The 25,595-nt window shown below is 29.5% G+C and overlaps 1 protein-coding gene across 5 annotated transcripts in view; it reads left to right on the top strand.

Annotated features, from left to right (window-relative positions):
- The window catches only part of LOC126743052 (serine/threonine-protein kinase tricornered), a 221,520-nt gene that overhangs the window by 122,702 nt on the left and 73,223 nt on the right, over positions 1-25,595 (top strand). The gene's annotated exons all lie outside the window — the stretch shown is intronic.

Below are 25,595 nucleotides of genomic sequence, written 5' to 3'. Positions count from 1 at the left end.
TTATAGTATCATAAAAATGTGTCTTATTTTACAGGCACAAAACAAGACTATGTTCCCAACGCCGCGCCGCTCGATCGCATTGTTGATTCTACCGACACAAGAAATCTTTACCAGTGGCGTTGTCAAAAAATATTTACATGATATTGATTATTAATAATAGATTATGCTTTAAATTATAAACACTATTACCGTTTATGAACTCTTTATGCGTTTTTTTTAACGTGCTTCATTAGAGTAAATGTATCTATCTAATAAAAATATTTTTTATAGAAATTAAATATTTTATAATTATTATAGTTAATAGTTATAGTATAATTATTGTATAATTATGATGATGTGTCTCCCTTGATATGATGACAGTATCGTTATTTACTTGTGAAAAGATCAGCAGAAAAGATGTTATTTTTGGTGCTTACAATAAGATATACCAATTCCTACTTTTTATTTTTAATCTAAAATCTAACACCAATAAGTTAAATTAACATTCTTACATGTGTTGATATATAACTGAAAATTTCCTCTTTTGAAAATGCGTGTCAACCTGACAACAGAGAATCGGTGAATATGTTTGTAAAATACCTCCGTTGCCTCTGTGCATATGTTGAACTCAAACACGAATGTTGTATACTAATTCTAGTCTTTCAATGTTCTAAGAAAATATTGCACCAACTATTTATCGATTGAAAGCAAGCATATGATCAGAACTCGGCATGCCAACAAAGTTAGGTAATCTTACAAAAGGTTATGTAGAGAGATCTAGAAGTGCAGTCAGACTTGAAGGAAAACTGTCGATCTATTTTATAATTAACAGTGGTCTTAAGCAGGGAGATACGTTATCCTTATATAGTGCTGACTTTCGTTGATGATATAGTAGAAACTACACATCTGTCAGTGTCATGGACGAGTTCATAAAAGTGGAAAAGACTGCAAAAGAAGTTGGACTTCGAACCAAGGAAGATCAACCAAAATATATGGCTAAACAAAAACAGAACGACAAGATAGATTGTAATGGAGCGTGACAATAGACCACTACAATTTTGAGAGAGTTCTTCAGTGTAAATATTTGGAAGCTACGATCGCCAAGAAATTAATAATAGAATGCAAGATATCAGTCTGTTTTGCTCTTCAAAAATATAAAAATCTTAGCCGCAGTAGGTAATTAAAAATTTTTTCACATATGCATGAGAAACATCGATGACGAAACAAAACGAAAGCCGTTTAAAAATCACAGAAAGAAGAATTCTTAAAAGAATATATGGACCAATTAAGAACAATAACACACAACAATACCGACTAGGAACTAACATAGAATGGAAAGTACTAGTAACTATAACCACCCAGATATATTGAAAATTAAGTGATAATATATGGGAAAAGACCTGAGAAGGAGAACGACCGCTGGGAGAACCAAGGATGAAGTGGAAAGATAATATTGCAACTGACTTACTAAATATCGAACCAGGACCTAATGAAGGACCGTAAAAAGTTGAGGCAAATTGTAAAGGCAACAATGACCCACCCTGGATTATAATGCTAAAGATAGAGTGAGAAAGGGCAGTAGAATAACTTTTTCGATTTTTGCATTTCGTTTAATTTCTAGGGCCTTTTGAATACATTTGTTTTTATTCTAAGATTTGAATGTCTCCCTTGAATTGGAAATAATTCTTTATATATTTTAGGCGTTTGAGGCAATGTTTGATTTCATTCCTTTTGGTCTGTCAAGGATGGGAAATAATTTTTCACATATGTCAGATATCTCGAGTTTTAAGGGCATTTCAACAAATTTTCCATTTCATAGAAAAAAACTTTCTCCTTCCTTTCTTCCTTCGTATATCTACGTCACTGTCTAAAATACCGTGAGAGCTATGTCAAATTATATTAGGTACCCCAGAATAGAACAATTTTGATTTAGGGGATTTTTTCACAAAATTTCCCTTTAACATTATTAATAAGTCACTGAGAGATACTTTGAAATCCTGTAAATGTTATGCCTTGTTTTTCATTATTTTTTGAGTACATTGTATAAGGTATTCCAATTAATATGGTGGGCAAATAAACAAAATTTTCCAAAATGTGCATTTATGTGCAATGAATCTTAGTATTTTGCGCTAGTGGACGCTATTAATAATTAAATTAAAAAAAAATAGATTCTGATGGATAAACCTACCTGATACAACTCAAATAAATCTGCCACTTCAAGTCTATCCCAGAAAAGATACTTTTATTGAGCCCAATTTCGCCTTTTCGATTTAGAGATAAAAGTCCTTTCCCATCGGTAGGATCGGCGTTTAAGCCGGGGATAAGTCTCTATCACGTTCGGTGCTCGATACATCTTTAACCAGGCGTGTCCGGGACGAAATAACGTCTTAGAGCATGCGGTAATAAGTCTTTTAAAGACGTATCATGGGAGCGAAAGGCACGTCTTGCATTGCAAATCTGGTGAGCTTTTCGCTACGACAGCTCAGTAATATGGACAGAAACATTTTCGTAGGAACAACTTCCCGAGTACAAAAGTCTTATTATTTAATATACGAGCTGAGTTTTCGTGGTCTGGCACGCAAATGATTGATTGCCATGGCTGACATTTCTTTTCGATAACGTGGCAATTTATTTGTATGCATTTATACAGGGTGGTCCAGTTTAAACGTCATTAATTTTAATACGTGATAGAAAATTTAAAAAGAAATAGATTTTCATTATATTTTTTTTCTCAGAAATGTTTAATAACACAGATACAGGGCGTTTGTTTATTTGTCATAACTTTTAAACTACCAGCTCAATTTTAATTAAATTTCGCATACAGGTTATTGTAGTGAATTATCAAATACTGATGGAGCCAATTTTTTTAAAAAATTTCCAGCGTAACATACGGAGGGACTTGGTCCTTTTTTGCCTCAAATCTGCGAGGTAATAAAATATTTTTTTTATAAGAAGTCAACTGATTTAACAGATTCTCCATTTAATTTGTAAAAAAAAGTTACTCTTGCAATAGTCTGATTTAAGGAACTGTTTTTAAAATATCTTAATTTAATTGTTCAAAAATACCTGCTTTCGTAGTTAAATTATATTTCTATTTTCTGAGTTTGTGAAGAAATTTGTAATAAAATTAATAAATAATCAGGTAGCAAAGCAATTCCATTACATTTCATCCATTAAACATGATTTCTGACAAGTACAATGTGTCTACGTTGAGAATACAGTATTAAAATCAAAATGCTTGAATATTGACATTGAAATACCCTGTGTAATATAAACGAACAATTTATTGAAACAAGACACTCATATTTGTGCCGTTTCCTTCCTTATATCTTGCCAAGAAGCGAGTGCAATTCACATATTTCGCTACCGCGTGATTTCCCTTTCCTGCATTTAATTTAATATTGATTAGACCTTCTGGTGGCCTGCAATTACCCGTTCTATTTTATGGTTCACCTAAATCAGTTCTCTTTATCTATACCACGACGCTCTAATACTGTTTTGTTTTTTATTAATGGCCAAATCAAGTATTCTTGATAGAGAGAAAATAAAATTTTCTTTTTGACGAGTTTTAGTTTTTATCACGATTTTATGTTTCCCAAACATTTGAAATATATTTTCATTCAATTCCAGGCATTAATTTCTTTATAAATTTTATTGTATTTGCCATGTATTTGGCATAATTTTTTCGCCCTCGAGGCATTGAATATTATTCCAGGCATTTAAAATATAATTTCATCATATTTGGCATATTTTATGCCTTACAATGAATAAAAGAACAGGCTTTTGTAGTGACTTTTTTTATCTTCCAGGCATTATAAAAAATTACTCCAAACATTTGAAATAATTTCCTATTTTATTGCACAAATTTGACGTAATACATTATGCCTCCCAGGCATGTAATAATAATTTTATGATATTCCAGGCAATAATTTTTTAAATATTTTATTTCAGGCGTTTGAAGCAATTTTTCATTTTTTTTTTCAGTAATTTGATGTAATATTTTATTCCTTGCAGGCATTGAAAATAATCGAGTCGCATTATTTATTTTATTTGAAGAATTTGGCGTTTTTTTGTCTCCCAGGCAGTCAAAATTAATCTCCATGGAATTCGAGGCATTTGAGGTAATATTTTATGTTTTAAAGGGGTTCAAGGGAATGGTATTGTGTTCCAGGAATTTGAAGTAATTATCTGCGTCTTCCAGGCCTTTAAAAAATTGGTATTTCCGACATACATTTCTCTTATATTTTATTAATGTATTAAGCGATAATTTTGACGACTTCTAGAATTGTTTTGAAGGAACGTTTCTTTACGTCTCACAGATATTTAAAATCAAATTATTTCTAATTGTATATCAAGAGTTTAAATTCTTGTATGTTTTTCGCAGCATTTAACGAATATTTTATGCCTTCCAGACATTAAAAAAGGAATATTGTATTTCAGGCAATTGAAATAATTTGACATTTTATACCAGAAATTTGACCAGGTTTTTTATGTCTCACAGGCATTTAACATTAATTCATATCATATGCCAGACATTTAAAAAATTATATTGTATTCAGGCATTCAAACAAATCTGTTTTATTTCAGGCATTCGAAGTAATTTTTACATCTTTAAGGAATTTTTTTTTCCAATATTATTTCCTACATTTGCAATATTTTCTTATGTTATTCCAGGAATTTAACATTTTTTATGCATTTCAAGCATTTGAATTACTATATTACCAGTGTACATGTTTCATTGATTGTTTTTTAAATTTTATTTCGAATATTTCAAACAAATTCAATTTAGTTCAGTTATTAAAGGAATTTGACGTTTTCTTATGTATCTCAGGTATTTAAAATAAATTTGCATTACATTTCAGGCATTTAATGGATTGTTTTATACCTTCTGGGCATTTTAAAAAAATGTGTTGTACTCCATGCATTTAAATTAAGTTTTGCCGATTTTCGTGCATTTAAAAAAATTAATTCCAGGAATTTTACATATTAATATGTATTCTTGGCATTTAAAATAAATTTTCATTGCATTCCAAATATTTAACGCGATATTTTATGTCTTTTGGGCGTTCAAATTAAAAAAAATGTTGTATTCCAGATATATAAATGAAATTCTATTATATTTCAGGCATTTTAAATCATTTCTTAAATCTTCTAGGCATGTAAAATAAATTTTCTTTGAATTTCAGACATTTAAAATTGTTTTTTACATCTCTCAAGCAATTTTTATTTCAAATTTAATTTCAGGCAATGAAATAAATTTTCATGTTATTCGTGGAATTTTTTTTTTGTCTCTAAAATATTTTAAATAAATTTGTATTATATTCCAGACGGTTGACGAAATATTTAATGTGCTCCAGGGATATAAAATAGATTTTTCAATGTATTCCAAACATTTTTTCATGAATTGTATTCCAGGCATTTAAAGTAATTCCTGATTTTATTCCAGGTATTAAAAATGATTTTTCATTATATTTTAGGTTTCTCTTCTTTAAGTATGCCATGCCTTAACATTTGAAAAAATATCAAAGCACTTAAAATAATGTATCATTTTATTTCAGTGATTTGTAGTAATTTTTTAAATTAATATTGAATTCAAATGCCGCTACACCGAAATTACAATTCGCAATCAGTCTAAGAGAGATAAACCTTTGACGACAACCATATTGTGTCAGACCGTAGTAGACAGATGGATATAACGTTATTTTAATTGGCTATAATTTGAATAAGAAAATTCAAGGTTTCGGTTTTTAGCAACCATCATGAACTATACAAACTTCCACTTGGCTAAATAATAATTAATTATTCATTTAACCTAAATAACCCCGTATTTACACTCTAATCGTTTATTTTATTTAAAACGGTGAAATTTGCAAACGAATACGAGTAAAAGCGCACTAAATATTAATAAAAACAACCAACCATATTGAAATTGAAATATATCACGTTTGTATGCAAATGTGCACACTCGACAGAGCTTTAACCTTAGCCAATTAATATTGCAATAAAAACAAAAACGAAAACTGAAACAGTTATTTTCCTACAAAGAAAACCGCTATAGTAATTTAATTAAGTTATTTCGTCGAGAAAAAAAATGGAATTTTATCTTAAAAATTGCTGTTTTTCTTCTTCCCCTTGTGGAAGATAAAAGCCTTTTGTCTCCCGATGGCCTTGCTCCGAAAAGCTCTTAACGCATTTTCCCTGTATTAAAAGACCTAGTTTTTACGGAAACTATATGTATATTCTTATGGCGTCTTACAATTAAAATAAATCAAAACAAATAAGCAATTAATGTCGTGTCATTCTGCAGTAGTTCTTTGTTCGCATTAACATCTTACTTAGTAGATGTCAAGGTGATCGAGTTGATGACAATTGTTTATAATAAAATCGCCTATTATATATATAAGTTATATCATATTATATTACCACATCATTATTTTATATTTAACGGTTCAGCATTTTACCCGATTAATTGTTTTAAAAAATTAGTTCTGAATTAACTCTGTACTAGATTAGTCGTTTTCTATTTGAATAAAGTTTTTTTAAAAAACAAGTTTCGTGGCATCACTATATAATTTATATTTATTTTATAATCTATATTATGGCAACAGCGCTTGTATTCCCAGGCCAGTGATATGGCATACTCGTTACATTTCGTGTCCACCATTGCTGCCATAGTTTTTAAAAAATAGTGCCTTTAAGAATCTAAAAATTCCCCAATTGATTAATATGGTAATTCTTACGTGTGGAAATATTAATAAATTTCCCCACGGGTGCATTTAATAATTTAAAAAAAAATAAATGCAATATTCGCAAAACGTTCGGTAACGTACATATTAATTTGGTTATTCTGCATCGGTCGCTGATGCAACTGTATACCACCCAGTGATTCGAAAACTAATTATAGCCGATCTATTTCCATCAAAAATAGTACGGCCAATTAAAAGTTAGGACATCAGCATACTGCATCGGCAATATGAGCCGGGATCATTTGTCTATTATAGATTTTTTTAAAAGTGAAAATATAATTAATCTTTGATTTTGGCTTGCATAACGTTTGGTCTGGAAGTGTAATCGGAGAGTTATTCTTAGAGTCTATCGATTGCAATTTGCTTTTAGAAGAATGATTAATGAGAAAACACATTTGGAAATACTCTTTATAAAAGAATGTATTAGAGGAGGAAAGTGTCAATAATTTATAGGCTTAGTATTAGTATTTTGTTGAACACCATATCTCCCTGGCATTTGACGTAATATTTTACATGTTCCAGCCATCTATTACGTTCCCTATTTGGATTGTATTTTCTATATAGATATACCTGTTCTTGCTACTATTAGTATAGGTTCTCTTATTGGTTTAATTAGTTTTAGTTCTTATATAGCTTTATAGGATCGTATCACACTCGGCTAATTTATGTATAGTCGTGTGATATTGGTTTAAAAATCGCGATTCCATCCTTTTTGATTAAATTACATTTTTATACGCTAGTTTACGTACCATTGTATTTTTAAATTTGAAACAATTACTTATTTTATTCAAAGAATTTAACTGTTTTATGCCTTCTAGCAGAAGTAATAAAATAAATAAATAAATAACGTCTTTATTAAAAATAATAACACTATTACATTATTAAATCTTTTAATATTAAAAGGTTTCTAGCTTGTTTAGTCACTAAACCGCTACTCTTAAATTAACCCGTAAATTATACACGCATTAATGAAATATCTATAAGAAAAAATAAATAAATACTAAGATGTCCTCCTATACATATAATTATTACTACAATCCACTAAAAGTTGAACAATGAGTTTTATATGCAATGTAAAACTGTAACTACACACTTTGATGAAACAACAACACATTCTTTATATTTTTTCGGAAAATTGAGATAGAATTAGAAATATGAAAATAATTATAAAAATTAATATATAATAACACTGCTATGAACGAAAAACTTGCAACGAACGAGAAACTGCAGTAGTATGTTATGGCATAATTAACATGTTTCTAACTCTCAAAGAGCGCTGATGGGTCTCATCCCAATATTAATTTAGATCTTAAATATAAAGACAAGTTTGATTTCTTTGAGTCCTTAAATATATCGACAGCAGTTATTTTGCATCCTTTGAAGCCTCATTTTTTCAACCTGCGTAAGACATGGGTAAAAGTTAAAGAGTTAAACCGTAAGTGAATTTTGATATAACATATGTTTTACATAATTTTTTACGCACTTTAAAGTTCAAAATATGTTTGTTTGCGTATAAAACTTTTAAACTTAGATATGTCCTGTTACTCACTGTTAAAATATGATCCTCAAACCTAAGCTTTGTGTCATATACAATTCCCAAATTTTAAGCTGTGTTCGAGTTTGTCTCTGCTGATCCTCCATCTCAAGATGAATGTATCACCTGAGAAACTCTGAGTTGGGGCTTGATGTAAAGAGCAAGACCTTGGTTTTATCAGTATTTAACCTTAGTCCATCCTTTCTACTGTACTGACAAATGTAATGACTTGATAAGTCAGTGTTTTTCAATTTCTGCATCATTATAATGTTTAGGATTAAAGGTGTATAACACTTGTGTGTCATCGGCATAAGACTGTATTTGAGAGTATCTAGTTATTTTATTCATATCAAAGGTGTATAATAGAAATAACAGAGGTCCCAGAATGGACCCCGTACTAAAACCGGGACGAAAATCTGACTGAGTGGAAGGCAGCAAACCGGCATATCAACAAAAGAAAACATTTGTCTGTACACCACTTTCTCAAGAAGCTTACTCAAAACTGGCAAGAGACTTACAGGTCTTAAATCGGTAATTCGAGATGGTAAAGTTACTTTAGGTAAAGGAAAGATACCAGCAGTCTTCCAAGTTGAGGGAAAACATCCAATAGAATAAGGATGCTAACCTTTACCATAAAAAGTGTGATGTCATTAATACCCGGCGCATTTGACTTTAACTCGTCAATGCCTCTGCGTATCTCTGCCTGAGTAGGTAACGAATAATCAAAAGCAGAGGAATCACATCTATTTGACTCAAAAAAATCTATGAGACCCGGGTCAGCTCCATTTTGTTTAAATATTGATAAAAAATAGTCATTTATCTTAACAGGATCTTGCAGCTCTATAGGAAATTCCGGCTTTGACCCTGTCATGACATAATGTAGACAAAACTGTGGTTTGTCTACACTGTCTGCATTTCACTTCAGGCATCAAATCTATTTTTTATGCTACTCAGGCATTTTAAGTTATTGTTTGCATATTTCAGGCATTTTTGAAATAGTTTCTTATTTTATTTTAGAAATTTAATGTTCTTTTGTATTTCCCAGACATTGAAAATCCTTTGTATTTCAGACGTTTGACGTAATATTTTCAATTCCAATTTAAAGAAAAATATATATATTTGGCAAAGAAAAAACAAAAAACAAAAGGTTACTCAATACATTACAATGTTAATTTTCTAGCATATGCATCTTGATTTTAACAGAACCGATAAACAAAAACAACTCATGCGATGATGCCCTTAGGAAATATGTTTTAAGTTAAATAAGGTATTGTAATGTTTTAAGTTAAGCTAAAGGCAAGGACATGCAATGAACAGACGAGGAAGGCGCACGAAGAGGCAAAGTCTAATGCGCGGTACAGGAAAAAAATTACATATTATCACTTCAGGATACAATTCAATTCACCCACAAAACAGAAATATGAACAATGCACATATTTTATGCCTTCAATCCATAAAAAACTGTATTGTATTTCAATATTTTCATCAGAAGTAATTTTTGATTTTACTCAAATCATTTATTTCATTTTTTAAGCCCTTCAGGCATTTGAAATATTTTTTAAAATTTTCTCGTATGTAGGCGTAGTCAATAATCATCCTAAAAAACTTTGTATATACAATAAATTCGGGTGTTAACTATTAACTATTTGATCTGTTCACCATTCTTTACTGTAGTGCGATGGCTAAAAAGATCACCCAACAACACCGGAGTAATGTTAGCAACGGAATACCAGCAACGGCGGTTGCCGGGTGGTCACGAGTCGCGCGCGATGTCGAAGCGGCGCTTATGAAAATTGATAGTTTATTCAACACATGCAAAACTTTAGATGCATTATAACTTCCATTAGATGCATTTTCTCAACGCAAAAAAATCCTCTTTACTAAATTTGTTATGATACGGCACAATTAAAAAAATTATGAAAAATTTTATCGGAAAAAAATTATTTTAAATTCGATATAAGTCGTTTAAAAAGCAAAAAAACACCGTTGTTATGGTCGCAATTTGAGGATTTTTTTAGGGATGACAACTCAATATCTCTACTAACTTACTTGATATACCGTTTGAGAAAGTCAACCAATTTTAAAAAACTATAACGTTTTTACTATGATAAAAGAATAGACCAAATTCGGTATTTTCGACATTTGAAGGGTAAAAAAACACCGTTGCTACGGGTAAAAAATTATGATTTTTTTAAGAATGATAACAGAGTATCTATAGATACTTACTATATGAGTCGTTTGAAAAAGCCGACGTATTTTAAAAAACTAGAATTTTTTTAGTTTGATAAAAGAATTGACCAAATTCGGTATTTTTGACATTTGAAGGGTAAAAAAACACCGTTGCTACGGGTAAAAAATTATGATTTTTTTAAGAATGATAATAGAGTATCTATAGACACTTACTATATAAGTCTTTTGAAAAAGCCGACGTATTTTAAAAAACTACAATTTTTTTAGTTCGATAAAATAATAGACCAAATTCGGTATTTTCGACATTTGAAGGGTAAAAAAACACCGTTGCTACGGGTAAAAAATTATGATTTTTTTAAGAATGATAACAGAGTATCTATAGATACTTACTATATAAGTCGTTTGAAAAAGCCGACGTATTTTAAAAAACTAAAATTTTTTTAGTTCGATAAAATAATAGACCAAATTCGGTATTTTCGACATTTGAAGGGTAAAAAACCACCGTTGCTACGGGTAAAAAATTATGATTTTTTTAAGAATGATAATAGAGTATCTATAGATACTTACTATATAAGTCGTATGAAAAAGCCGACGTATTTTAAAAAACTACAATTTTTTTAGTTCGATAAAATAATAGACCAAATTCGGTATTTTCGACATTTGAAGGGTAAAAAAACACCGTTGCTACGGGTAAAAAATTATGATTTTTTTAAGAATGATAATAGAGTACCTATAGATACTTACTATATATGTCGTTTAAAAAAGCCGACGTATTTTAAAAAACTACAATTTTTTTTGGTTTGATAAAATAATAGACCAAATTCGGTATTTTCGACATTTGAAGGGTAAAAATACACCGTTGCTAGGGGTAAAAAATTAAGATTTTTTTACGAATGATAATACGGTATCTGTAGATACTTACTATGTATGTTTTTTCAAAAAGCCGACGTATTTTAAGAAACTAGAATTTTTTTAGTTTGATAAAAGAATAGACCAAATTCGGTATATTCGACATTTGAAGGGTAAAAAAACACCGTTGCTACGGGTAAAAAATTATGATTTTTTTAAGAATGATAATAGAGTACCTATAGATACTTACTATATAAGTCGTTTGAAAAAGCCGACGTATTTTAAAAAACTACAATTTTTTTAGTTCGATAAAATAATAGACCAAATTCGGTATTTTCGACATTTGAAGGGTAAAAAAACACCGTTGCTAGGGGTAAAAAATTAAGATTTTTTTACGAATGATAATACGGTATCTGTAGATACTTACTATGTATGTTTTTTCAAAAAGCCGACGTATTTTAAGAAACTAGAATTTTTTTAGTTTGATAAAAGAATAGTCCAAATTCGGTATATTCGACATTTGAAGGGTAAAAAAACACCGTTGCTACGGGTAAAAAATTATGATTTTTTTAAGAATGATAATAGAGTACCTATAGATACTTACTATATATGTCGTTTGAAAAAGCCGACGTATTTTAAAAAACTAGAATTATTTTAGTTTGATAAAAGAATAGTCCAAATTCGGTATATTCGACATTTGAAGGGTAAAAAAACACCGTTGCTAGGGGTAAAAAATTAAGATTTTTTTAAGAATGTTAATACGGTATCTGTAGATACTTACTATGTATGTTTTTTCAAAAAGCCGACGTATTTTAAAAAACTAGAATTTTTTTAGTTTGATAAAAAAATAGACCAAATTCGGTATATTCGACATTTGAAGGGTAAAAAAAACACCGTTGCTACGGGTAAAAAATTATGATTTTTTTAAGAATGATAATAGAGTACCTATAGATACTTACTATATATGTCGTTTGAAAAAGCCGACGTATTTTAAAAAACTAGAATTATTTTAGTTTGATAAAAGAATAGTCCAAATTCGGTATATTCGACATTTGAAGGGTAAAAAAACACCGTTGCTAGGGGTAAAAAATTATGATTTTTTTAAGAATGATAATAGAGTACCTATAGATACTTACTATATAAGTCGTTTGAAAAAGCCGACGTATTTTAAAAAACTACAATTTTTTTTGGTTTGATAAAAAAATAGACCAAATTCGGTATTTTCGACATTTGAAGGGTAAAAAAACACCGTTGCTACGGGTAAAAAATTATGATTTTTTTAAGAATGATAATAGAGTACCTATAGATACTTACTATATAAGTCGTTTGAAAAAGCCGACGTATTTTAAAAAACTAGAATTTTTTTAGTTTGATAAAAAAATAGACCAAATTCGGTATATTCGACATTTGAAGGGTAAAAAAACACCGTTGCTACGGGTAAAAAATTATGATTTTTTTAAGAATGATAATAGAGTACCTATAGATACTTACTATATATGTCGTTTAAAAAAGCCGACGTATTTTAAAAAACTACAATTTTTTTTGGTTTGATAAAATAATAGACCAAATTCGGTATTTTCGACATTTGAAGGGTAAAAAAACACCGTTGCTAGGGGTAAAAAATTAAGATTTTTTTAAGAATGATAATACGGTATCTGTAGATACTTACTATGTATGTTTTTTTAAAAAGCCGACGTATTTTAAGAAACTAGAATTTTTTTAGTTTGATAAAAAAATAGACCAAATTCGGTATATTCGACATTTGAAGGGTAAAAAAACACCGTTGCTACGGGTAAAAAATTAAGATTTTTTTAAGAATGATAATACGGTATCTGTAGATACTTACTATGTATGTCTTTTCGAAAAGCCGACGTATTTTAAAAAACTAGAATTTTTTTAGTTTGATAAAAAAATAGACCAAAATCGGTATATTCGACATTTGAAGGGTAAAAAAAACACCGTTGCTACGGGTAAAAAGTTAAGATTTTTTTAAGAATGATAATACGGTATCTGTAGATACTTACTATGTATGTCTTTTCGAAAAGCCGACGTATTTTAAAAAACTAGAATTTTTTTATTTTAATAAAAGAATAGAACAAATTCGGTATTTTCGACATTTGAAGGGTAAAATAACACCGTTGCGTATAGGATTAATATTTTTAGGAATTCCAATATAACATGTATAGTTATTTGAGTACTCTATAAGCTGTTTAAGAGGGTAAAGGAACACTTTTGCTGTGAGTGAAAATTAGGTTTTTTTAGGGCTGATAATTTAATATCTACCTTTTGTATGTCATAAAAGCCAACACAGCATATTTTGAAAAACTAGAATTAATTTCTACTGATGAAAGAACGAACTAATTTTGCTAGATTTAGCACGTAAAGGTATAAAACACCTTTGCTCCAGGTATAATTTTCTGAATATAAAATTAAATTTTCTGTTTTAAGTTCTTTTTTAAATCTTCCTTAAGTGTGTACGCAGTGGAAATTTTGTTGTCCAGAATTTTAATTTGGCCACATTGTTTTTTTGTGATTGAGACGCTTACGCCAAACACGCGGATCGTTCAGATCCTGCTAATAAGTTATTCCAGGCGTGTGTGCGAAAAAGAGACAGCTGATGCAATTGCGTAATGTTTAAGGTAAGGCAATGCGTTTGTTGTTACACTAAAGGATGCCGACGCGTGTGTTCATTGGGTTGATTCTATAACGAACGCTTTATTATAACTTTTGTTTTTAATTTACATAAATATGTTTTATTTTCCTTTGTTTTACTATTTACTCTACTATTTTTTAGTTACTAATTATTAATTTAACATATTTTTATTTATTTTAATTTCTATTTGCTTGTCTTACAAATTCTTTTAATGAATTACACATGTCAGATACTTTTGGTAGTTTATTTAATAAAAAGAAAATGTTTTTAATATCTTATTACCTAGTGGTTCAATTAATGCCAATTAAGGCCAAATTCGTACAAAAAAAAGGAAATTTTTATATAATAAGTGTAATAATTGTAAAGGTTCTTTTGAGATCACAATAACACAATTTAAAGCTAAATAATGATTTTAGAACTAATATTGTTAAATTTATAGAGCGTCAGTACGCATATTACTTAAAAGAAAGAACTAAAAAAAGTTATAATACTTATTTGTTTTTTGTAAAGTCGTATCGCATCAAAAAATACACATAGAACATACATATATGGTTATTGTGGCCATTATTATTGTGAAACTTTTAAACTTGTTTGTCATTTAAGAAATTACAAAGAAGAATGCTCGAATTATATTTCTAATGTGTTTAGTTCTAATTTTAATTTTAAACATGCTGATTATTTGACTGGGCAAGTAAGGAACTGAAAGAACTTCATTAGCAACTCATTTTAGGGATATATATGACTTCTTTATAAATAAAAATAAAAAATATTTTAAAACCTAATAATATTTTCAATTTGACAAGAAATTTGCAGGCAAATAAAAGTGATGGGGTCTATAAAAATATTACGGCGGAATTTTTATCACAACTTGATCGCAAATCTGATAATCGCTTTGATATTTTATGGGTACCATCATCTGGAGTATATTCAGTTTACTGGCAAACATCTTACTGTATATATTTTCAGCAAAAAACAAAATGACTTCTTAATATCCTCTATTCGGAAATCCAACCAGAAAGGTCATTTTCCATTTAGATGCCACTGGTAGTATTGTCCAACATCATGTTTCAGATAGCAAAGCGATTTTTTTTGAAAACAGAATTTTCTATTATATGGTAGGAGTAAGAGTAGGGTTCGCTAAAGAAGGAAATGAATGCGTATCTCCAGTTTTTAAAATGATTTGATCCCAGCGAGATTATGTAACAATTTAAACTGGGTCAATAAATTTACATTTTTTTTTGATAAATATAGCGGAAAATGGCCAATTTTTTATACGGTTTTAACTGATTTTTCTTTAGCAGAAATTCATGCAGTATTTTTATTATTTAACAAAATAAGTTTATTACAATATATTAATGATTTTTGGTTTAATTATAGGGTCAGAGTAAGAATATCAAATTTAGAATCTAATAATATTACAAAATACCCAAACCAATGCACGAAATCTTTAATATTTGCAACATTAAAAGCAGCCGCAACAGTTTTCCCTAACAAAACTTAAATGTTATACTAAAATTTTCATTAAATATAATTAAGAAAATTTTCATAATGTGCACAACAAATCTGAATAGGAATAACTGGACTATTGACATGTTTATTATACAAGGTGTCTCACGACGAATAGACGCGATCGATGTCTCAGAGACTAATTTTTCAAAAATTTTGAAAATTTGGCAACATCGCATAGTCGATGGGGGCCACACAACGAAAATATTTTGACAGTTGTGACGTTTCCGGTTATACCGGAAGTAGGTGTCAACTTCGTTATTTTTAATGGAATACCCTGTATATTTTTACATTTTTGGCTTCCACGTGAAATTCTAGGTATATTTTGTGTATAATGTCCTATACCTAAGTATAACCGTTTTTGAGATATTTTTAATTTCATGTGAAAAACTATGTTTATAAGCCCTAACATAATTACCGATTACTCCCTTTTAGTAGTCTTCATTTATTGGTTAGTTTCGGTTTTATTTTAAGGCAAGAACCACTTTAAAAGACTATTTTAATATTTGGCTTAAAAAAAGGTATAGGGGGGTCAAAAACTAGCATTAAAAATTGAAATGAAAAATCATTAAAAGTCAATTTTTTTAAATGAAAACCCCTTATTTTTATAATTTTTTCATAAAGATAATTAAAAATAAGGTTAACTTTATATAAGGTTATCTAGTCCAAAAATTGATAGTTTTTGAAGTATTGGCAGTTTAAATTTGGCCTAATGTTAAAAGCCGTATAATAGTAGTACACGGCTTAAGGATTGTTGATTCGTTGACCATGACGGTTGTCATAGTAACCGCTACAAGCAACAGTAAGATAATGAATTATAACAGAAATGTACACTTTTTAATTACTTATACATTTAATGCATAATTATAATCCATTGTCTTACTGCCGCTTCCAGCGGTTACTATGACAACCGTCATGGTCAACTAATCAACAATCCTTGAGCCGTGTATCTATACGGCTTTTAACATCAGGCCAAATTAGGCCTTCATCGACTGTGCCCTGTTGCCAAATTTTCAAAATTTTTGAATAATTAGTTTCCGAAATATTGATCGCGTCTATTCGTCGTGAGACACCTTGTATAATAAACATGTCAATAGTCCAGTTATTCCTATTCAGATTTGTTGTGCACATTATGAAAATTTTCTTAATTATATTTAATGAAAATTTTAGTATAACATTTAAGTTTTGTTAGGGAAAACTGTTGCGGCTGCTTTTAATGTTGCAAATATTAAAGATTTCGTGCATTGGTTTGGGTATTTTGTAATATTATTAGATTCTAAATTTGATATTCTTACTCTTACCTTTGCTGAACAAAAGCTGTTGGAATTTATTTTTTTTAATTTTTAAAGCACCTATTGTTTTAAAATACTGATTTGGAAAAAAATTTAACAGAATCACAAGAAACAAAGCAAACAAAAAACTAAAAATTTTTTTAATAATCCTTATTTTATTTTATATTTTTTTAAATATTTTATTTTAATCCGAGAAATGCTTAATCTACAAATGTGCAATGGCGGTGTTAGTAAATTAAATATTTTTTTTAATCCGACATTGTTATCGTATATTATTTAACATTACTTTTCTTACCTACCTCTTTGGTTATCTGTTCCTATTAGAGGTCGTTCCAGCAATGCAAGAGGAAAAAATTATTTCAACAATATAAAAAATTATCTCTTGCATAAAGAACTTCGAAAAAAACCCGTAGTGGATTCTGTAGAAATGTTAGAGAATATGTATTGTCCTGCCATAAGACTATAATGTTAGAAATAAATACAAAATCTTGCGCTGTAAATAAAAGAACAATTGAAATACCGGATGAAAAATGGTGCAAGCGAGTTCGAAGGAAAGATTTATACTATAAGGTATCAGGAAGTAGAAAAATACTAAGCCTTAAACAGTTCTCAAATACATACATGAATTCTTCAATTGTCGAAAATACCAAATTGGTCTATTCTTTTATCATACTAAAAAAATTCTAGTTTTTTAAAATACGTCGGCTTTTTGAAAAGACATACATAGTAAGTATCTACAGATACCGTATTATCATTCTTAAAAAAATCTTAATTTTTTACCCGTAGCAACGGTGTTTTTTTACGCTTCAAATGTCGAATATACCGAATTTGGTTTATTCTTTTATCAAACTAAAAAAATTCTAGTTTTTTAAAATACGTCGGCTTTTTCAAACGACTTATATAGTAAGTATCTATAGGTACTCTATTATCATTCTTAAAAAAATCATAATTTTTTACCCGTAGCAACGGTGTTTTTTTACCCTTCAAATGTCGAATATACCGAATTTGGACTATTCTTTTATCAAACTAAAAAAATTCTAGTTTTTTAAAATACGTCGGCTTTTCGAAAAGACATACATAGTAAGTATCTACAGATACCGTATTATCATTCATAAAAAAATCTTAATTTTTTACCCGTAGCAACGGTGTTTTTTTACCCTTCAAATGTCGAATATACCGAATTTGGTCTATTCTTTTATCAAACTAAAAAAATTCTAGTTTTTTAAAATACGTCGGCTTTTTTAAACGACATATATAGTAAGTATCTATAGGTACTCTATTATCATTCTTAAAAAAATCATAATTTTTTACCCGTAGCAACGGTGTTTTTTTACCCTTCAAATGTCGAATATACCGAATTTGGTCTATTTTTTTATCAAACTAAAAAAATTCTAGTTTTTTAAAATACGTCGGCTTTTCGAAAAGACATACATAGTAAGTATCTACAGATACCGTGTTATTATTCATAAAAAAATCTTAATTTTTTACCCGTAGCAACGGTGTTTTTTTACCCTTCAAATGTCAAATATACCGAATTTGGTCTATTTTTTTATCAAACTAAAAAAATTCTAGTTTTTTAAAATACGTCGGCTTTTCGAAAAGACATACATAGTAAGTATCTACAGATACCGTATTATCATTCATAAAAAAATCTTAATTTTTTACCCGTAGCAACGGTGTTTTTTTACCCTTCAAATGTCGAATATACCGAATTTGGTCTATTCTTTTATCAAACTAAAAAAATTCTAGTTTTTTAAAATACGTCGGCTTTTTTAAACGACATATATAGTAAGTATCTATAGGTACTCTATTATCATTCTTAAAAAAATCATAATTTTTTACCTGTAGCAACGGTGTTTTTTTACCCTTCAAATGTTGAATATACCGAATTTGGACTATTCTTTTATCAAACTAAAAAAATTCTAGTTTTTTAAAATACGTCGGCTTTTTCAAACGACATATATAGTAAGTATCTATAGGTACTCTATTATCATTCTTAAAAAAATCATAATTTTTTACCCGTAGCAACGGTGTTTTTTTACCCTTCAAATGTCGAATATACCGAATTTGGACTATTCTTTTATCAAACTAAAAAAATTCTAGTTTCTTAAAATACGTCGGCTTTTTGAAAAAACATACATAGTAAGTATCTACAGATACCGTGTTATTATTCATAAAAAAATCTTAATTTTTTACCCGTAGCAACGGTGTTTTTTTACCCTTCAAATGTCAAATATACCGAATTTGGTCTATTTTTTTATCAAACTAAAAAAATTCTAGTTTTTTAAAATACGTCGGCTTTTCGAAAAGACATACATAGTAAGTATCTACAGATACCGTGTTATTATTCATAAAAAAATCTTAATTTTTTACCCGTAGCAACGGTGTTTTTTTACCCTTCAAATGTCAAATATACCGAATTTGGTCTATTTTTTTATCAAACTAAAAAAATTCTAGTTTTTTAAAATACGTCGGCTTTTCGAAAAGACATACATAGTAAGTATCTACAGATACCGTATTATCATTCATAAAAAAATCTTAGTTTTTTACCCGTAGCAACGGTGTTTTTTTACCCTTCAAATGTCGAATATACCGAATTTGGTCTATTCTTTTATCAGACTAAAAAAATTCTAGTTTTTTAAAATACGTCGGCTTTTTTAAACGACATATATAGTAAGTATCTATAGGTACTCTATTATCATTCTTAAAAAAATCATAATTTTTTACCCGTAGCAACGGTGTTTTTTTACCCTTCAAATGTCGAATATACCGAATTTGGACTATTCTTTTATCAAACTAAAAAAATTCTAGTTTTTTAAAATACGTCGGCTTTTTTAAACGACATATATAGTAAGTATCTATAGGTACTCTATTATCATTCTTAAAAAAATCATAATTTTTTACCCGTAGCAACGGTGTTTTTTTACCCTTCAAATGTCGAATATACCGAATTTGGTCTATTTTTTTATCAAACTAAAAAAATTCTAGTTTTTTAAAATACGTCGGCTTTTCGAAAAGACATACATAGTAAGTATCTACAGATACCGTGTTATTATTCATAAAAAAATCTTAATTTTTTACCCGTAGCAACGGTGTTTTTTTACCCTTCAAATGTCAAATATACCGAATTTGGTCTATTTTTTTATCAAACTAAAAAAATTCTAGTTTTTTAAAATACGTCGGCTTTTCGAAAAGACATACATAGTAAGTATCTACAGATACCGTGTTATTATTCATAAAGAAATCTTAATTTTTTACCCGTAGCAACGGTGTTTTTTTACCCTTCAAATGTCAAATATACCGAATTTGGTCTATTTTTTTATCAAACTAAAAAAATTCTAGTTTTTTAAAATACGTCGGCTTTTTTAAACGACATATATAGTAAGTATCTATAGGTACTCTATTATCATTCTTAAAAAAATCATATTTTTTTACCCGTAGCAACGGTGTTTTTTTACCCTTCAAATGTCGAATATACCGAATTTGGTCTATTCTTTTATCAGACTAAAAAAATTCTAGTTTTTTAAAATACGTCGGCTTTTCGAAAAGACATACATAGTAAGTATCTACAGATACCGTATTATCATTCATAAAAAAATCTTAATTTTTTACCCGTAGCAACGGTGTTTTTTTACCCTTCAAATGTCGAATATACCGAATTTGGTCTATTCTTTTATCAGACTAAAAAAATTCTAGTTTTTTAAAATACGTCGGCTTTTTTAAACGACATATATAGTAAGTATCTATAGGTACTCTATTATCATTCTTAAAAAAATCATAATTTTTTACCCGTAGCAACGGTGTTTTTTTACCCTTCAAATGTCGAATATACCGAATTTGGACTATTCTTTTATCAAACTAAAAAAATTCTAGTTTTTTAAAATACGTCGGCTTTTTTAAACGACATATATAGTAAGTATCTATAGGTACTCTATTATCATTCTTAAAAAAATCATAATTTTTTACCTGTAGCAACGGTGTTTTTTTACCCTTCAAATGTTGAATATACCGAATTTGGACTATTCTTTTATCAAACTAAAAAAATTCTAGTTTTTTAAAATACGTCGGCTTTTTCAAACGACATATATAGTAAGTATCTATAGGTACTCTATTATCATTCTTAAAAAAATCATAATTTTTTACCCGTAGCAACGGTGTTTTTTTACCCTTCAAATGTCGAATATACCGAATTTGGACTATTCTTTTATCAAACTAAAAAAATTCTAGTTTCTTAAAATACGTCGGCTTTTTGAAAAAACATACATAGTAAGTATCTACAGATACCGTATTATCATTCGTAAAAAAATCTTAATTTTTTACCCCTAGCAACGGTGTTTTTTTACCCTTCAAATGTCGAAAATACCGAATTTGGTCTATTATTTTATCGAACTAAAAAAATTGTAGTTTTTTAAAATACGTCGGCTTTTTCAAACGACTTATATAGTAAGTATCTATAGGTACTCTATTATCATTCTTAAAAAAATCATAATTTTTTACCCGTAGCAACGGTGTTTTTTTACCCTTCAAATGTCGAATATACCGAATTTGGTCTATTCTTTTATCAAACTAAAAAAATTCTAGTTTCTTAAAATTCGTCGGCTTTTTGAAAAAACATACATAGTAAGTATCTACAGATACCGTATTATCATTCGTAAAAAAATCTTAATTTTTTACCCCTAGCAACGGTGTATTTTTACCCTTCAAATGTCGAAAATACCGAATTTGGTCTATTATTTTATCAAACCAAAAAAAATTGTAGTTTTTTAAAATACGTCGGCTTTTTCAAACGACTTATATAGTAAGTATCTATAGGTACTCTATTATCATTCTTAAAAAAATCATAATTTTTTACCCGTAGCAACGGTGTTTTTTTACCCTTCAAATGTCGAAAATACCGAATTTGGTCTATTATTTTATCGAACTAAAAAAATTGTAGTTTTTTAAAATACGTCGGCTTTTTCATACGACTTATATAGTAAGTATCTATAGATACTCTATTATCATTCTTAAAAAAATCATAATTTTTTACCCGTAGCAACGGTGGTTTTTTACCCTTCAAATGTCGAAAATACCGAATTTGGTCTATTATTTTATCGAACTAAAAAAATTGTAGTTTTTTAAAATACGTCGGCTTTTTCATACGACTTATATAGTAAGTATCTATAGATACTCTATTATCATTCTTAAAAAAATCATAATTTTTTACCCGTAGCAACGGTGGTTTTTTACCCTTCAAATGTCGAAAATACCGAATTTGGTCTATTATTTTATCGAACTAAAAAAATTTTAGTTTTTTAAAATACGTCGGCTTTTTCAAACGACTTATATAGTAAGTATCTATAGATACTCTGTTATCATTCTTAAAAAAATCATAATTTTTTACCCGTAGCAACGGTGTTTTTTTACCCTTCAAATGTCGAAAATACCGAATTTGGTCTATTATTTTATCGAACTAAAAAAATTGTAGTTTTTTAAAATACGTCGGCTTTTTCAAAAGACTTATATAGTAAGTGTCTATAGATACTCTATTATCATTCTTAAAAAAATCATAATTTTTTACCCGTAGCAACGGTGTTTTTTTTACCCTTCAAATGTCAAAAATACCGAATTTGGTCAATTCTTTTATCAAACTAAAAAAATTCTAGTTTTTTAAAATACGTCGGCTTTTTCAAACGACTCATATAGTAAGTATCTATAGATACTCTGTTATCATTCTTAAAAAAATCATAATTTTTTACCCGTAGCAACGGTGTTTTTTTACCCTTCAAATGTCGAAAATACCGAATTTGGTCTATTCTTTTATCATAGTAAAAACGTTATAGTTTTTTAAAATTGGTTGACTTTCTCAAACGGTATATCCAGTAAGTTAGTAGAGATATTGAGTTGTCATCCCTAAAAAAATCCTCAAATTGCGACCATAACAACGGTGTTTTTTTGCTTTTTAAACGACTTATATCGAATTTAAAATAATTTTTTTCCGATAAAATTTTTCATAATTTTTTTAATTGTGCCGTAACATAACAAATTTAGTAAAGAGGAATTTTTTGCGTTGAGAAAATGCATCTAATGGAAGTTATAATGCATCTAAAGTTTTGCATGTTTTGAATAAACTATCAATTTTCATAAGCGCCGCTTCGACATCGCGCGCGACTCGTGACCACCCGGCAACCGCCGTTGCTGGTATTCCGTTGCTAACATTACTCCGGTCCCAACAACTACATACACGTACATATATAATATACGGTATATACGACCTAATGTCTTCCGCGTTTATATACATATTCGTAATTAGAACGGCTTTCACTTTTACTTAAACCAAATTTGAAACAGATATACACCATACACGTGTTTTCTAGTCCATGTGCTCTGTCTTGTGTGTGCACCTCTATACATAAAGTCGTTTTACATAATGTTATTTAACATGGAATTATGTTAAGTACATATAGTACCGTATCTAAAAATTACTGAAAGTTTATAATATCACATAATTACACGTGAAATAATGTATATGTTACACTGGTTTTTTGTGGCACGCTTCTCATGGTTTTGTTGGTTTTTTAATAGTTTTTTACATCTCGTAACTAAAACTATAACAAACCCAAGAAATTAGCTATGAAATGTTGAAAGAGAATCCGATAGTTTTCTTGCAAATTTATTTTAGAGAACTTGCTGGTTTATCAAGCAGCATTTAACTATTTCTAGGTTTCAATAGGACCTAAGAAGACTTGTAGATCTTTTCAAATTTCAATTTTTTCTCGACGACCTTTTAACCTAAAACATTGGCGTTCAACCTTATGGATATTTTTTTCTAACGAAAATATATTAAATATTCATTGGGATTGTGAAGGAGGTGTGAATTTCAATATAACTTCTGGTTTGCTCTTAAATTACATCTGAAAAAAATCTTGTGGTTTAAGATCCAGATATCCTGCTGGCTATTCTATGGAATGGCCAGCAGAATATTTCGTTTTAAACTCAGTAATTTATTATAAAAATTCCAAGGTGGATTTCTTTGTTTTTCTTGTTGACGTGAGTCTTTTGCAACCAAATTTCCATTCATATTTTAGCCAAAATAGACTTCCCTACTTCTCTTCGTGACACAATGTGACATTGAAAGATCCCCGTGAGTGTCACGTGACTGCTTATTCTTTACCCCCTTCCCCCTTTTATTTTTTTCAATGATCACCAGCTAAACGATATGATTTGAAAACGTTATCATTTTATTCCAGGCACCAAAAGTTTGACTGTTTTATTCAGTCTTTTGATTTAGTTTGTAGACACCAAGACCTTTTAACGTATATCCAAAAAAGTCCATTTTTAGATGCTTTTATCGGTTCTATAATAAATGACTGGCTAGAACAGAATTACTTTTCCAAACACTGGAAATTTCCGATAGTTTTTTTAGAATAGAAACCTTTACCAAAAGTAAAAAATTCAAGTAATATCAGTGATCTGAAACGTATATACGTATTTTGTTAGTTTTATCAAATATAACCAGTTGATTATATAACGAGTTGATTATACAGTGCGGCTCTTAATTATCCCCCCTCCCCTCTTATCTTTTGAATGCGTTTATATAAAAATTTGAAATTTGGCACACATCATTAGCAACCTAAATACTACTTTTTGGTCCCTAGCTCATTTTGCAAAACTTCAAAATGAGGCCCTGCCGCCATTTCGTTACATCCATACATCGTTTAAAAGCTCCCACTGAATGCTTTATGGTTCTAGAATATTAAGTCATTACTTCTACCCAAAGCAAAATGGCAGGCTTTCAAAATCTTATTTTTCACTTTTTATTTAAATTCTTTACTACACCTGTTCAGGTGTAATTTGTTTGTTTGTTGCTATTTTGTTCAGTGCAATTTTAGAGGTACCTTGATTTAATCGAGAATGCCTGATCCACGTCTCCTTGCTGAAAAATTTGAAATTACTTTCATTTACAGTGGAAATCGTAATGTACATGAGACGGGAAGGAAATTTTAATGTTTGCTTTTCTGACCGCATACAGTATGTCGAAGAATCCAGGGCGTCCCAGCTTCCTAGAAGAAAAACAGGTATATTACAGCAGCGATGGTAAGAGATCCACAACAATCTTCCACAGTATCCGTGTGGTGTATTTTCTGCCACTGTGAAAAAGCTACTTAAAAAACACAAATTTCATCCCTATAAAATTTAAATGGTTTATCAATTGACAGAGGATGATCCTGATCGAAGTAATGACCGAGAGAATAGGACGCCAGCTTATGCTTATGTGAAAAACATTTGTTTCAGTGATGAATGTACTTTTTTTTTTGAATGGTAATATTCATAGACAAAATGTCCGTTATTGGAGCGACGTAAATCCCCACATATTTGCGTGAAATACACATAAAATATCCAGAAAAAATAAATGTGTGGGCTGGCATATTAGGGAATCATATTGTTGGGCCTCGCTTGTGAGACCAAAATTTGACAGAGGACCTTTGCTTAAACATGTAGGAAAATACAGTAGAACCACTGATTCTTGAGACTATTGAAGATAATCCTCATGAATTTGAGTTGGAAACAGCTTTTTAACAAGATGGGAAACCGCCTCACTTCAGCAGAAATTTTAGAGAATATTTGACTAATATTGACCCTAATCGGTGGATTGGTCGTCGAGGGCCTACCGAGTGGCCAGCCAGGTCGCCCGGTCTTACACCTCTGGACTTTTTTTTCACGCGTGCAAAAATAGTTCAGTAAAATGTTTCTAGAACATCGTATAATAATCATACCAGCAATGTTTTACAAAAGTCATCGCTAATGTACCGAACTATTGGGTAATAAATGGTATGTTCCTGACAGCACTAAATTTTGAGAAAACA

The sequence above is a fragment of the Anthonomus grandis genome, chromosome 1 (genome assembly GCF_022605725.1).
Source record: "Anthonomus grandis grandis chromosome 1, icAntGran1.3, whole genome shotgun sequence".
Lineage (NCBI taxonomy): Eukaryota > Metazoa > Arthropoda > Insecta > Coleoptera > Curculionidae > Anthonomus > Anthonomus grandis.
Note: the sequence above shows the minus strand (reverse complement) of the source record. Positions and strands in the feature narration are given on the sequence as shown.